Below are 14113 nucleotides of genomic sequence, written 5' to 3' on the forward strand. Positions count from 1 at the left end.
TGAATGCCGGCTGGTCCACACGAATTGGCGTCTGGTTTGTCCTTTATCACGGATAATAGACGTGATTTATCTGAATCAAAGCAATGTATAGTGCACGCTACATCACTGTCAGACAGGCTTTGAAAAGTGGCATTTATTCGCAACCTTAGCTATCCGCATAGATACAGCCAGCGCCAGTGTGGCGGACGTTTCACTCGGGGCTCACTTGAATCTTGTAATCTACTAACCAACAAAGTGCGTTTTCATACATTGTAATATTAACTCCTTGGAACGCCAGATGCGGTCTGATTTATGAAGCTGCTCATTTCGTGTTGCTATGTAGCCGTTTCATGTGATACCACTCGCTGGGATTTCAGAATACAATAAATGTAAAGTCTAAGCCGTCCAGAAGGCTTGGCTACCTCGTAATCGAATAGAGATGAAGGCTCAGATGTCGGGTTCATCCACGGAACGCAGCATGTTTGCATGCAAAGATGCTGCATCAGCCAAGTAAAGCAAATGGGAATCCCAGAAGCTTGGCAGAGACCAGAAGAAAATTCCTTAGTAACGGTGTCGTCAGAAGTATCACCACAGTGGAGCACAACGTAATGTTTAAACGAAGGGTGCTATAAAACACAGCTAACTGGAGTGATCTGAGTGATGTGGCGTGTAAATTAGCTCTCACCGCATAACTGTTTAGATATCATATGGTCCGTCGCCTCACAAAACATGAACATTGTTTATGTGTAGGATCACACAGCATTACAAAGACGAGATTGAGCATCTTGCACACAACAATCACTATTCGCGTCATTTACAGACACCGCCGAGCATAATCCAAATAGATATGACATGGTATGCAGACAGTCTTTCTTAAACGTCGCCCTGACGGAGACAAACGGCACTTCATATTCAGATCGACTGCTGAGCATAATACAGACAACAGCGCAATCATGTCCCAGAATAGCTCACCCGGGAGCAGCGTCTCGCTACCGACGTTATTTCGTCCCGAGACGGAAGACAATCGCCCACTGGACTATATCCAAGGCGTCATACCAGCTCAAACTGAACCGTTCATGATGTTGGAGCCGCGCTTCAACCAAAACAGGCATGGAACCTCTAACTGGGCCATCAGATGGCTCATCAGGCGGCTCGTGGTGCCTTACCCACTTCAGAAGGACTTAAGGGCGTATCTTACTCAATCTAACAGAATCGGACATTGCGTCTTACCCACTTCAGCAGGACAAGAGGTCACACCTTACCCACTCCAACCGAACAAAGTAACGCTCTTCCCAACCCAACCAAGCCAGCCATTTTACCCAGCCATTTGTCTGCCATCTTACCCACTTCGAGGTCATCACCTCCGGACCCATTGTAACAAGACCTACCTTTTCGCCTGGACCGCATCCGCTCTGACCGCTCTGACCGCGCACTTGCCACCTCGCCAGTCCAACTGGACCCCTTACAGCGCCCGGCCGGACCCGCTCTTACCGGACCTCTGACTGTACCCGAAACCATTCTAACCGGACCTGTCACCTCGCCCTAACCCAGTCTGACCAAATCGGGCCCGCTCTGACCGGACCTAATGCGCTTGACGTCTCCGGATATCGCCGTTCGGACGGCCCCGTCCCGGTAGGGCGGAAGGCCCCGTCCCGGTAGGGCGGAAGGCCCCGTCCCGGTAGGGTGGAAGGCCCCGTCCCGGTAGGGTGGAAGGCCTCGGTCCACTCGGACGGCCCCGTCCCGGTAGGGTGGACCAATCTCAGCGGCGGAAGATGGGGGTTGGGTAGGAGTGGCGGATCACAGATCGACTGAGCAGTCTATCAGGGGTAACTGACGGTATTCCCTGAGTTCGTCAGGGGTAACTGGTGGCCCATCAGTCCGTCAAAGGTCCACCTATCCGTGCTTCTATCCTCAGGAAACTGAAATCCTTCTCCTCCACGCCACAACCCCCTTCCGGGCTGGACAGGCAACTTTATCTCATGCGGGCTGCTCCCTTGGAGCGGCACCGCTGCTCCCGAGGGAGCGCACCCCGTAGCCGGGTGCAGTGAGTGCCTTGGGGCTGGGTGGCCTGTCTTCTGGACGGGCTCAGCCCCGGCGACTCACTAGGGTGCCTGCCCAGACCAATGTCTCCCCCTAAATCCTATCATCCTTCCGGCTCTGCAATGGTCTTGTCGACCGAAAGGGCCTAACCCAACAAAACAAACAAAACAAACAAATCCGTCAAAGGTAAGAGATGGTGGTTGTTGAGTTCGTCAGGGGTAAAGGACTGTCAGCAGCATATCAGGGTTGACGGACGGTCCAGCAGGGAATTGAAGGTCTGTGAGTCCATCAGTGGCAACTAGCGGTCCTTCAGCCGTAACTGGCGGTCTGCCGGCGCCGTGATAAGGGATGGAATGGGATAGGATGACATGGATTCGGGTGTTGGGGCCGAGATGGCCGCGCCATCAACACCATCAGAGAATACCGGTCATTCAGAAGTCAGTCACCCATCATAACCCAATGAGGCACGATATAACCGCAGGATTGACGCCCGTCAGAGCCGCCGGAACCGCGGTCGGACGAACCCGGCGTGCCGACGCTGCCGAGACGCCCTGGATTACCACGGCGAGCCTCCCACGACAGGCGCAGGGCGGGATGATGACGTCATAACTCGTCCTGAATGAGAGACCGACGCGGCGGGTCCGTCTCTGGATGGACCCCCCCCCCCTCCCCCACCTATCCACCCCCAGATGATGACGTTCTTCAGGAGATATTTTCTACCGGAGGGATGGGCGACTGAAAACCAGCCACCGCTCACCGTAACGCTTCGCTGGCCTACCGGGTATTTTGGCATCTGTTGTTGATCAGCATTCGGTTTGAGGAAGAAACTGTCATCATCATCGCGCCGTGCGTCGCAGCGTGGCGTCTTTATAGTCGAGAAACGATCAACTGCGCCACGCCAGGCTCACGGGATCCCCGGTGTCTGACGCATTCGACCATACGCAGCGGCGGAAACTGATGACGGGGATATACACAGCAGACATGGCGCTTTATCCATGCGCGGACAGTTTAGGCCCAGGATGTTCACAGAATATTTTCATGAAAAATGGGTAGAATAAGGAAGTAAACGTTACATTATGTGCATAGTTACACGCCTCTTAGCAACTATTTTAGAATAGAGAGGTTTTGGGCTTATTTTGAGATAATCATTTTACGAGCACGTTGAAACCAAATCAAATTTGCGTATACGGTTATACCTACAGTCTCTTGACCATCTTATGCCAAGCCAATCTTATCGTGTTTTACCTTCGCATATCTTTCCCTCTTGAACAGTTATGAGCTATTCCTAGTTTTGTCCAGAGTTCGCCCCGTCCCACGTCGCAGCGCAGCACCAGCAGCCAATGTTCGTCCGCCCATTACGGAGAATACGACCATCTGGGCCTCCCATCTGTCCACTGAACAGGAGGGCTTCTCGGTTTGCACCACATCCGTCATCCGATTATATGGCGCCGTGATGACGTCACAGTCTGATGACGTCAGCGCAGACGCTGCGCATTAGAGCCGGCAGCCGCCTGTCAGCGGGTCGGCCGCCGTGAATTAGTCGTCACAAATCCACAGGTCAGGGAAACTCGGATAGCACTGCAGAATTATAGAATGAATGTAATAAATTTGATATGATATGGCTGAGACCTGCAGACTTGTTGAATTATGCTGCTGGCTAGGCCATTAAATGGTGCAATAAAAAGAAGCAGAAGAGAGAGGACTTTGCGTTTTCTGCATTCCAACGCTTCAAGTTCATGACCCATCATTCGAATCGTTATTGTAAATTGCAAGAAGTTTTATGTACCACCTTAGTGCGCAGTCTCCAAACAACTCTCGCTCCCACAAATAGACAATAATAATATTCCCGTCCAACCATCCTTTATTGTCCACTCATACAGCCGGCCGTTCGTTCACCAAGATTGGGTCGTCCGGTGCGATCGTAACCGAGACGCGACGCGCCTCTGCTGGCTGATATTGACCTTATCTGGAGTCCTCATAGACCGAGCGTCTCCCGACCAGCCGTCTTTGTCCCAACCGGCGCGCGATGGCCGGTCATGTCCTATTTCGGTACTGATTTAACCTTTACGGCTGGATGTGAGCGCAGCGTGGCGCTCGTGGCTCGAAGACGCTCGGTATCGGTGTTCAGAGTTGGACTGCTGTTTGCATGCTTGGGGTTGCTAGTTTGTAGATTTTGGGGGTTCGCTCACTCACACAGGTGACCTGCGAACTAGCCAGGGTGTGGTACAATGTTCGAATCGGAGAGAGAGATAGAGAGAGAGAGAGAGAGAGAGAGAGAGAGAGAGAGAGAGAGAGAGAGAGAGAGAGAGAGAGAGACAGAGAGACAGAGAGAGAGAGACAGAGAGGAGAAAGAGAGAGGGAGAGAGAGATATGTATATTATTTAGGTCAAGGTGCATCGATTCATGGAACCGAAAGTAGACTGCACGACATCAATAACATCGCACGAGTGATAGATTGCGTCTTTGATTGGCCGGTCACGGGTATTACGGGAACACCAATGTAATCCAATTCTGTCTATTACGATAAAGTGTCTATCCGTTACCTTCACAGAGATCGATAGATAGAGAGGTTAGATGATCTTTTTCTGTTTGTGCGTGTTATGTGCACCCATACGGGTGTTGTGTACTATAAAGTACATATGGTTTACAATCGTTCCTATAGGAACGATGAGCACACTGTATATACAGTGTGATATATATGGTAAAGGTACAGGGATTTCTGTGAAATACATCTTGTCATAGCCTTTTCAAATGCGGCAATTTTCCCTATACGCAAAAAAAAAAACGTTCGGAAAATTCCTTTTGACATTTTGTGTAAGATGCGAGCTTTTTGCTGCTTTACCACTTTTCCGTAAATAAATAACGTCTGCAGTGTTCTGCAGAGGTATCCGAATGGCGCAATATCTCCTGTAGGTCGCAAACGTCTCTGTTTGCTCTACAAGACTACAAATACGGGTGTCATTCTGCTGAGAGCTACAATACGTGCCGAACGGCCCAGTTGGCCTCAGGGAGATACCCGCCAATGGCGCTGGTGATACGGGATATCGGTGATATGTCACCAAGGTGCAAGTGGCCTTAGAAATGGGAATGCCACCATGATAGTGAGATGATATAGTTATAAAATATAAATCTGTACAATTGCAATAACCTGTGCGGAAGATGATGCATTAATTAACAGCACACAGAGACATCTGCAGTAGGTCCAATCAAAAATGGACTTTTGCTGCCACCACTGATATCGCAGTTCATCGTTCTTTCACCCCAACGCCACTGTCTTCCCGGCTTCCTCATCCCCCAGTTCGCCGCCCTGCCGCCGCCCTTACGGTCTACTGTTCTCTTTCCTTGCGACCTTCCTCTCTCCACCCACACCGTGGTTCATTAGCTTCTCCGGCTGTATTCTTGCCACCCCGTTCCGCTCGTCGTTTTCTGCGCGACATTCCGAGCATGTTTCTCTGCTGCCGACCGACTTCGTTCGCTCGTTATCGTGGACCATTCCACACTGGTAGCGGCCGCAATTCAGTGTTGCGCTGTGACCTGATGTCTGGCGCGGGCCCCCGCTCCGCCACCGCCACTGCCTCGCCTGTCGGATACGGCTCTGGCCTCATTACCGACTGTATTGATGAACCGGTAGCGTATTGTTCCCGTCGTTCCCGCCTCCCCACCCCCGCCCCGCCAGCCGCCAGCCTACCACCGCTGTCACATTCACCTGCGCTTGCGGGCGGACGGCGGACGGCGGCGGACGGCGGACGGCGGGGCGGAGGCGGCGGCGGCGGCGGCGGCGGCGGCGGGGGCGGGGGCGGGGGCGGGGGCGGCGGCGGCGGCGGCGGCGGAGAGTAAGTCGGGCGGACGGGGAGACCGACAGTGTCAGACGCTCACCGTCCGCCCCTGCTAGTACGCCGTGAACGATGGCCACGGCCTGTGGCGAGGAAGTAATTGAGATAAACTGACCGCCCACGGAATCGCTAATGGTGGGCTCAGAGGCGCAGACCGAGCCAGGTCTGCAGCTGACGAGAGATGCGACAAAAAAAGGAACAATAAACATGATGTAAGTGGATGTTCTGGTGACTGGATAATCATTCTATAACGCATGTATATATTGTGGAAACCTCTCACATTAGACCGAAGACAAATTCCGTTGTTTTCCACATGAAGGCCCACTGCCGTTTATGAGACTGAGACATCAAAATAGAAATGACTCTCCTCATAATCACTCACCCACCTCGAAAACCATTCCTGGCCTCCCTTGTCACCGCCGCCGCACCTCCGCCGGCCGATGGCGTCCGTTCCCGGTCCGGTGACTGATACCGACTGGTGGCGTGACCCCTGGTCTGTGACTGATGACCGGGAGGCAGCCGCCGGCCGCCGACCAACGCCACTATATGGTGGGTGGTGTCAGACGGGAGGTGTGGCTGGAAAGGTGGTGTGAGGAAAAGGAGAGGAGAGGAAACGAGAGTGGTGGACGTAACAGGTGCAGAGGTCGTCAACTTAAATATTGAGCGATTTCCAGTACAGTCGACATTTTTTATTAGTTAGGCATATTAGTAAGTGAAACACCCTAATGCTTATGAATTCCATGTAAACCAAGATAGATCAGCTTTTTATTGTATCTGCTTCGCTGTGAGATAGAATCCTCGACTTTTCACTACGACGTAGCGATTTTTCATCCTATAGACCAGTTTACAATAGACTTCCGCTTCCCATTATGTCGCCACCTTTTCTGCGTTTTATCTTCCGACTTCGAGCCGCATCATTCCCGCTCGGTCGTCTGCGAGATTTCCCGGTTCTTCAGACCGGCGAGGATTCAGACAATAGCGTCTGAGGGTGCCGTACCCGAGCAGAGCCGCTGTTGCCGTGACTCAGAATCAGCGACCACCAGGCGGCGACGGCGAGTCGTCAATGGCGGGCGAATTATCGACCGCGCCGCTCGAGTACGCCGAGTAAATAGGAATTCCGATATTCAGCTCAGCTGCTGCGTGGAAAACAGCGAGGGATCTCCTGATCCATGCAGGGGCTTGGACCGAATATTGAGGTTTGTGTACTGTGTAGAAGAGAACGATAAAGCGGCGTGAAGGCTAAAGCAGCCTCGAAGTCGTTGCAGTCTCCCATTCTGTGCCTCCGTTGGGCGGTTGACTGGCCGTATAGACTGTGCCGCTGAACACACTTGTGTTGCGGCACAGCCTACCTGCTACTCTTCTGTTTCTCGTCGCAGTCTCCACTACCGTTGCACTACGGCTCCCTGGGGAATGGAGGAAGATAACCTTTTTTGCGCTTTTCCTTTACTTATTCTTGCTCTTCTGACGGGTTTGATGAATCTCAATTTCACGGAGAATTATGAGTGTGCTTGGGACAGAGGACGGTAGTCTTGTGCTGCTAACAAGCAGAGGCGAGAGCTCGTTCAACCGACAAAGTTTTCCTCGTAGGTCAGAACGTGAGAAATGCGTAGGAACGTCACGCTTTGTGAAAACTTTGTAGTCCTCTCCTACTCAATGCTGCAGTCCAGTACCTCACTGGCAGTACGATCTACATACTGCGCCATCTAAGTACATTGATACAGATCAAAGCAGCATTGCATTTCTGGTTCATTTCTAGTTATTTCCGTATGCTTTGATGATATTTGTCTTCTTTATCTCTTCACTAAATGTCCTAAGAGAACCTTTATACAGCATCAAATATGCTATATTATTGTGGTACTCATTGACACAGGTAAAGGTACAATGATAGGCCCACATACAAGGAGATGATAACTTATCATCAGAAACATGTTTGCAAAGAACATAACGAAAATTAATATTACGTACCACTCTTATCGAAATGACCAAAAGTAATATTTCACACATAAGGAAAACTGAAACAGATTTTACCACATTGATAATGCAACTAACAATGGATGGCTAGGGGACGCCATTATGCAGCTAACTAAAAACTAGACGATGACTGCATTTTCAACGCAAATATCGACATTCGCTATAACTTGGAAGGCATCTGTTGTGGTTAACATCACTGGGCTTGAACAAACCACCAAAGCACATTGTGTAACTAATAACACACAGTCAACGCTCAAATTTCAAACCATCGTGATCTATTTCTGACTTCTAAGGCGAAATTAACGTTGTAAACGTTTATAATTTGTGTGCGTTTTCATTTCTCGAAACATTTTCTCAACAGGATTAAGCTCTTGAGCCCGAAGACCTTCGCTGGACAGCCTTTAATGTGCCATTGTATTCTACAATTCGTAGGCTGATCTGCATAATCGGATTTCATCTCTTCCGTTCTTTTTATTGTGTTCCTTATATGTATTCTATTCTTTATCACCTCTCTCTCTCTCTCTCTCTCTCTCTCTCTCTCTCTCTCTCTCTCTCTCTCTCTCTCTCTCTCTCTCTCTCTCTCTCTCTCTCTCTCTCTCTCTCTCTCTCTCTCTCTCTCTCTCTCTCTCTATCGTTTCTTCTTTTCTCCTCTCATCCCATCTCCCTCTCCTTCTTCATCTTTCCTCTTTCTCTTCTTCTTCTCTCCTCTCCTCTCCTCTCCTCTCCTCTCCTTTTCTCTCCTCTCTTCTCCTCTCCTCTCCTCTCCTCTCCTCTCCTCTCCTCTCCTCTCCTCTCCTCTCCTCTCCTCTCTTTTCTCTCCCTCTCCTCTCCCCTCTCCCTCGGCCACCTCATTGCCCACCGCCATGTGTATATCCGTTCGCTCTCGACAATCTACCTTCCCGCGGGACCAGTGGCCGGCGCCGGCCACTTCTTGCCCTCGTCGAGCGTCGCCATCGATCGAGTTGCTCTCCCAGCAGCGTTATGAGCTGCGAGACGCCTGGGGCGTGACTGTGGCTCGATCACCCCTCCCCGTCCTCTCCCCGCCCTCTCTCCCTCTCCCTCCGGTATGCATCATCACACCAGCAACTCTCGACCGGATGGAGGGAGTGGGCGTATTGCGGCCGGCGAAAATGACCCACCAAAGAGAGGGTCGCTGGTGGTAGACGGACCGCTGGCGGCGGAACGCGTAGGGTAGCGCGGTGAATAAGTATGGGGTGACATTCAGAGGCTGTCGAGAGAGGAGGCGACTGCGGGCGAGATGTATGCAGAGTGGAAATCTGAGGACGGCACCGCGAGCCAGCCCCTCGGCATTGTTATTCCACCAAACGGAGAGGTGTTGTCTAAAGCAGGACTTCTAGAGATAGTGCGTCAGTGGTGACTCTCAAACGCGGAAACTGGAGAGAACAGTGGATGTAAGATGTTTCTCTCCCTCTCCGTCTTTCTCTGTGTCTCTGTCTCGCTCTCTCTCTCTCTCCCTCTCTCTCTTTCTCTCTCTTACTCTCCCCTCTCTCTCTCCCTCCCTCTCCCTCTCCCTCTCTCTCTCTCTCTCTCTCTCTCTCTCTCTCTCTCTCTCTCTCTCTCTCTCTCTCTCTCTCTCTCTCTCTTCTCTTCTCTTCTCTTTCTGGTGCACAATATCACACAGGTATTACAACACATCACACGTACCTCTTCGAGGTTTCGTAACCCAAATAAGCATCATTTTATTGTGGAAGGCCTGAAACAACGAACAAAAGACCTGCCGTTTGGTCTAATATGATTTACGTAATCCCACCTTACGTCACGCATCCAGTGACGCATACTCGGATGGAAGTCGGCTGGCGTGGGCTTGGCGCGGGCACTCGCATTAGCCTTCAAACACGATGTCCATGCCTCGAGAGATAAATAATGATACTGATCAAAGACAATTTGATCTAATCGAGACGCGTAACTGAATCAGAATGTGATGGAAATCTGACGCAGTGCCTTTTAAGTCTCAAGGGCCACTTTATTGTTATATTGTTTTTTTTTTTCGTCCTCCGTTAATTATGCTCCTTGTTCTTTGACGTAAGGTTTGAAGGAATTGTGTCATCACGCTTTTTGCATAATGAGATTGAGGACATGAGCATTATGCAACGAGAGATTTCTTGGTATTTTATTCTATAACTTCTCTATATGGTATAAATGCGTTTTAAGTGCAGTATCGCTTGATCTTTAGATGCTCGATTGGTTTTGACCACAGCATTACAGCATCATTGAATGTCACCCGATCTTAAACGTTTCCACCAAAGTGACCTTTCAGTGGATGCACTCAAGCTAACCGCGACCCTTACCACCCACGACACATTCGTCCTGACCTATTGACTTTCGGTAGGCGGGGCGGTGCCACGGCACTCTTCCCAAGATGTGCTGTAATGTCAGTCCTGGTGCAACGCTGGCATGAAATTTGGCGTAATATTGATGGTTCTGAAGGTCTTGAGTAAAGCTGAAGATTCAATACAAAAGTAAATGAAACGTGTATGTTTGGGATTCATATCAAGCATACATGATACGCGTAGTTAGCTATTGAGTGGGTAGAGCCGGTAATTTAAAACTGCGGAGTCTTGGCAGCACTGTTGGGGGTAGTTGTTAAGTAGAGGTCCTATTTAGAAGTCCTCGCGTACCTATCATATCTCTGCGGCGACCTGCCAAAACCAGGATGGCTTTCCAGATGGCCTGCTAAGCCGTCACTAATCCACACCGCAACACATCCACCGAGCCACGACATCCAGTGAAAACGCAATCCAACCATGTTGTGGTAACTTAGCTAAAGCATCTATGGAGAAGCGTAAGGGTAACGGTTGTCCTCATATGCGTAAAAGTATTTTAAACTTCAGATGACAGTTCATCTCCAATATCAGTGAAGTATCGTTAACTATCTTCTTTAGATGAAACTGCATGTGTTTCACTCCCCCCTCCCCCGCCCCCTTACTCCTACTTCCGCACAACATCCACCCCAAACTATCCACAACACCAGCTCAACATAAACAGTCTGCGATTGACGCCGAACTGGAACCGGCGCGTGGTGTGCACCGCTCTGGCGCGTCCCCTGTCTGATCGATCGAGCCCGGCCTGCCGCCCGTTTGTCTGTCTGTCTGCTGATACGCCCCACAAAAGCGGCGGCCGTGATCGCAATAAAAACAGCCGACGAATTGAACGAGATCCCACCGGTGCGTCGCGGAGCTGTGAATGTGCGCTGCTCTGGTGTCACCAGAGTGGACCGAGAGCATGGATGTAGAGGCAAAAATACACTTTCCTATTTTGATTTAAGACTAGTTTCTTTTTGCGATAGGACAAAATTCAGAGGGAGAAAATAAGCAGAAGAAGCAAACAAGCGTGAATCTGAATCGGCTCTTATAAACATCTCGGGTGAAACATTACCAATCACGGCTTCATCAATTATTTCTTGCTATTGTGTTCAGGATCTGGATCTCCCCTGTATGTAAATGCTTAACCGTCATTCGAGGTAGATTTATTGACCAAATCGATTATCGGCTCATTCACTAACCGACAGCCCTTCATTTCAGCTGCCTCTGTTAGTTTCACACACACCCTAGGCCGTTCGCGGAAGCCCGACAGTCTCCTGTTTATGGTTGGTTTCTGTTCAAAGCCGTCTCCCGCGGCGCAACACAGCACCCTGCACTTGAGTGACCCACACTGGACGAGGGCTGCTTCTTGGAAGGTACGGCCCTGTTGACAACATGGGACAAAGCGGACAGGGCTTGTTGCTGTTGCTGATAGATTGGTTCGTAAACCAGTATTCTTTGCAGTATCAATGCGTGGTAAGAACAAAAAACAGTTGTCAGCGCATTCCGTGCACTTTGTGGTCCGCCCATGTTGAAGCTTCCTGTCTCGCTCCGTTTAGTTCCGTGTTTACTTGCGCGAGATCGGCTTACTTTTTTTTTAAGAAAATGAAACATAAATATTAGTTGAGGTGTTCCAATCCACACCCGACACAGTTACTCCCTTCATATTCAATGCCCATACCCTCAACTCAACACACATGTAGCATCCACCCGGCGCTCGTTTTGAACTCGAGCGTTGCACCCCCCCCCCCCCCAACGTGCACCCCTCCCCCTGGCGTCTGTCGGACGCACCACTACCGGTCGCACCATCCAGCTCCCGACATGACTCACAAGGCCATTACCCACTATTGATCGCGACAGGCGACGCCGACACAGAATTCACAGGCCCGAGAGGGGCGCGACAGCGGAATTGGTTAACGCTTTGATTCATGGCACAGAAATATGGTTGACAGTCTTAGTGACGGATTATGTAAGTATTCAGAGCCTGTCTAATACCATTGTTACGTAACAGCATTTGCTTTCATAATATTAATTTCATTTGAAAGTTCTTTCCTCAACACGGATAACTTCCCAAGTCATGCTGAAAACCGCAGAGCTCGATATTTCAAAAGTTTCTCAAAGAATATCTCCTTGTCCTCCGGCGATCTCTCTTCAGTTCGGTTTGACCTGTTGGCCCCCAGGCCCTGGCCTGCACGTGCCGTCTGCAAGGCACCTCTACGGCGTTTTATGGCCATTTGATGTCGAACGGTGTGCGGCCAACCGAGTTAAGTCGCTCCAGACACCAGACACAGGCTGGAATCGCCGCCGAAATCGAGCGTCGATAGTGTCTACCGTGGCTGCCTTCAATTGAGCGCAGGCACGGAATGGAATACAAAGAAACGACTCGTGTGTTCCTTGCTGTCTGGGAGCGTCAACTGAAGCTGACGTTAATCTTAGCCCCATGCAACCGAGTCTTACGAGTGGGAACTACGTTTATGAGCCGCGAGTACTCGGTTTCAGCCAGTGGATGACTCAGGCGACAGTTTCCCGTTCAAGTACCGCTTGCTACAAGTTAACCCTCGCATGTGTGCGGCGTTTGCCAGCTTCTAATGTGTAGGGGGGGGGGTCGGTTGGACCCCCCCTTGCCGTTTCGCCCCTGATCGAGCTAGAGCTTCGCGGAAAAAACGAGCGTGTTGCCCGTGACGAGAGGAAGCCGATGATACCCAATTTTAAGGTCCTAGGTCATTGGTTGACCTTCCAGGTCAGGTCAATGACCCAAAGTCGGGAAAATCGGGACCTGTTAGAAAGTCGTAAAGTGTGGGTGCTAAGGGATTTTTCGGGGTGCTGATCACGAATATCGTGTTAGTTTTGATCACAGATGATGTCTTGAAGCATTTAGACCAGGTCGGGTCAGGTCAGGTCAGGTCAACCAGTAGGCGTCGTGACGGGTATTCGTAGTACGTGTCAACCGCCTCTGACAGCTTCGTAACATGTTACGAAGTCACCAAAACTACTTCGTAAATGTTCAAATGGTTGCTAAATTCGAATTCAGCTCCAAAAACTAGCCTAGAAACATGTAAAACTCGAAAAAGTGACCCGAGGTCACCCGAGGTCACCAAAGGTCAATGACCTGACCTGACCCTCAGGTGACCTTGACACAGACGGGAGTAACATCAAATCACATGTTTGAACGTTTGAAACCACGAAAAGCTTGCAAACACGCGGCTAGTGCGAGCCGACATACGCGAAATCGCGATTCCGGCCAAACATGGTCTCGGAAAAGAGGTCACAGGTCAAAGGTCATTTGGGTCAGGGTCATGAAATTTTCAGGGTAGGTGTCAAATTGATCAATGCGAGGGTACTGAAAGTTTCGTCGCGATCGGCCGCTTTTTACGCGAGTTATTCGCGAAAAACCATGGGGGGGGGTCCATCCGACCCCCCCCCCCCCTACACATGCGAGGGTTAAGAAGCGATTTGTGAAGTGGAATAAGTGTTTCAGAGCTAACAGCAACATGCTGAGTTACACAACCTCGTTTTGAAGATCGATACCAACGAATTATCAGGCATCGATCAGAAAAGGTTGGAGAATGATTCCTCTGTGTCAGCGTTCTGCAGTGATAAATGCAACTTATATTAAATGCTCCATTTAAATATCATGGCGCTTGGTCTTGGTCATGATCATGGCCCTTGGAGCAATTACCAGCTTGATAACTCATTATAAACATAGTCTTGTGTATGTATAGTATATTTTCCTTCGTGATAAGTCACCGGTCACCTTTTATATCCGAACCGTTCAACAATCGCACTGAGCTGAACATGTCGGTCGCTGACAGGTGCGGATGACATTTCACTCCGGGATTGACCTTTTGCCCTGAGGCCATCGTCCGCGGTTAACCTGCGCTCTGTCATCTGCTAAACGTCTTCAGCGTCGCTCGATCTTGATATGGCGGACATCTAATCAGGTTCCGCACTGACCTGTAACGCCGGGCA

General features: G+C 50.3%; 1 protein-coding gene across 1 annotated transcript in view; it reads right to left on the bottom strand.

Moving 5' to 3' along the window:
* LOC122389713 overlaps nt 1-14113 on the bottom strand; it is a 35567-nt gene that overhangs the window by 19194 nt on the left and 2260 nt on the right. The window lies entirely within an intron of this gene.

This window comes from Amphibalanus amphitrite, unplaced genomic scaffold (assembly GCF_019059575.1).
Source record: "Amphibalanus amphitrite isolate SeventyFive unplaced genomic scaffold, NRLGWU_Aamphi_draft 000369F_arrow, whole genome shotgun sequence".
Lineage (NCBI taxonomy): Eukaryota > Metazoa > Arthropoda > Thecostraca > Balanomorpha > Balanidae > Amphibalanus > Amphibalanus amphitrite.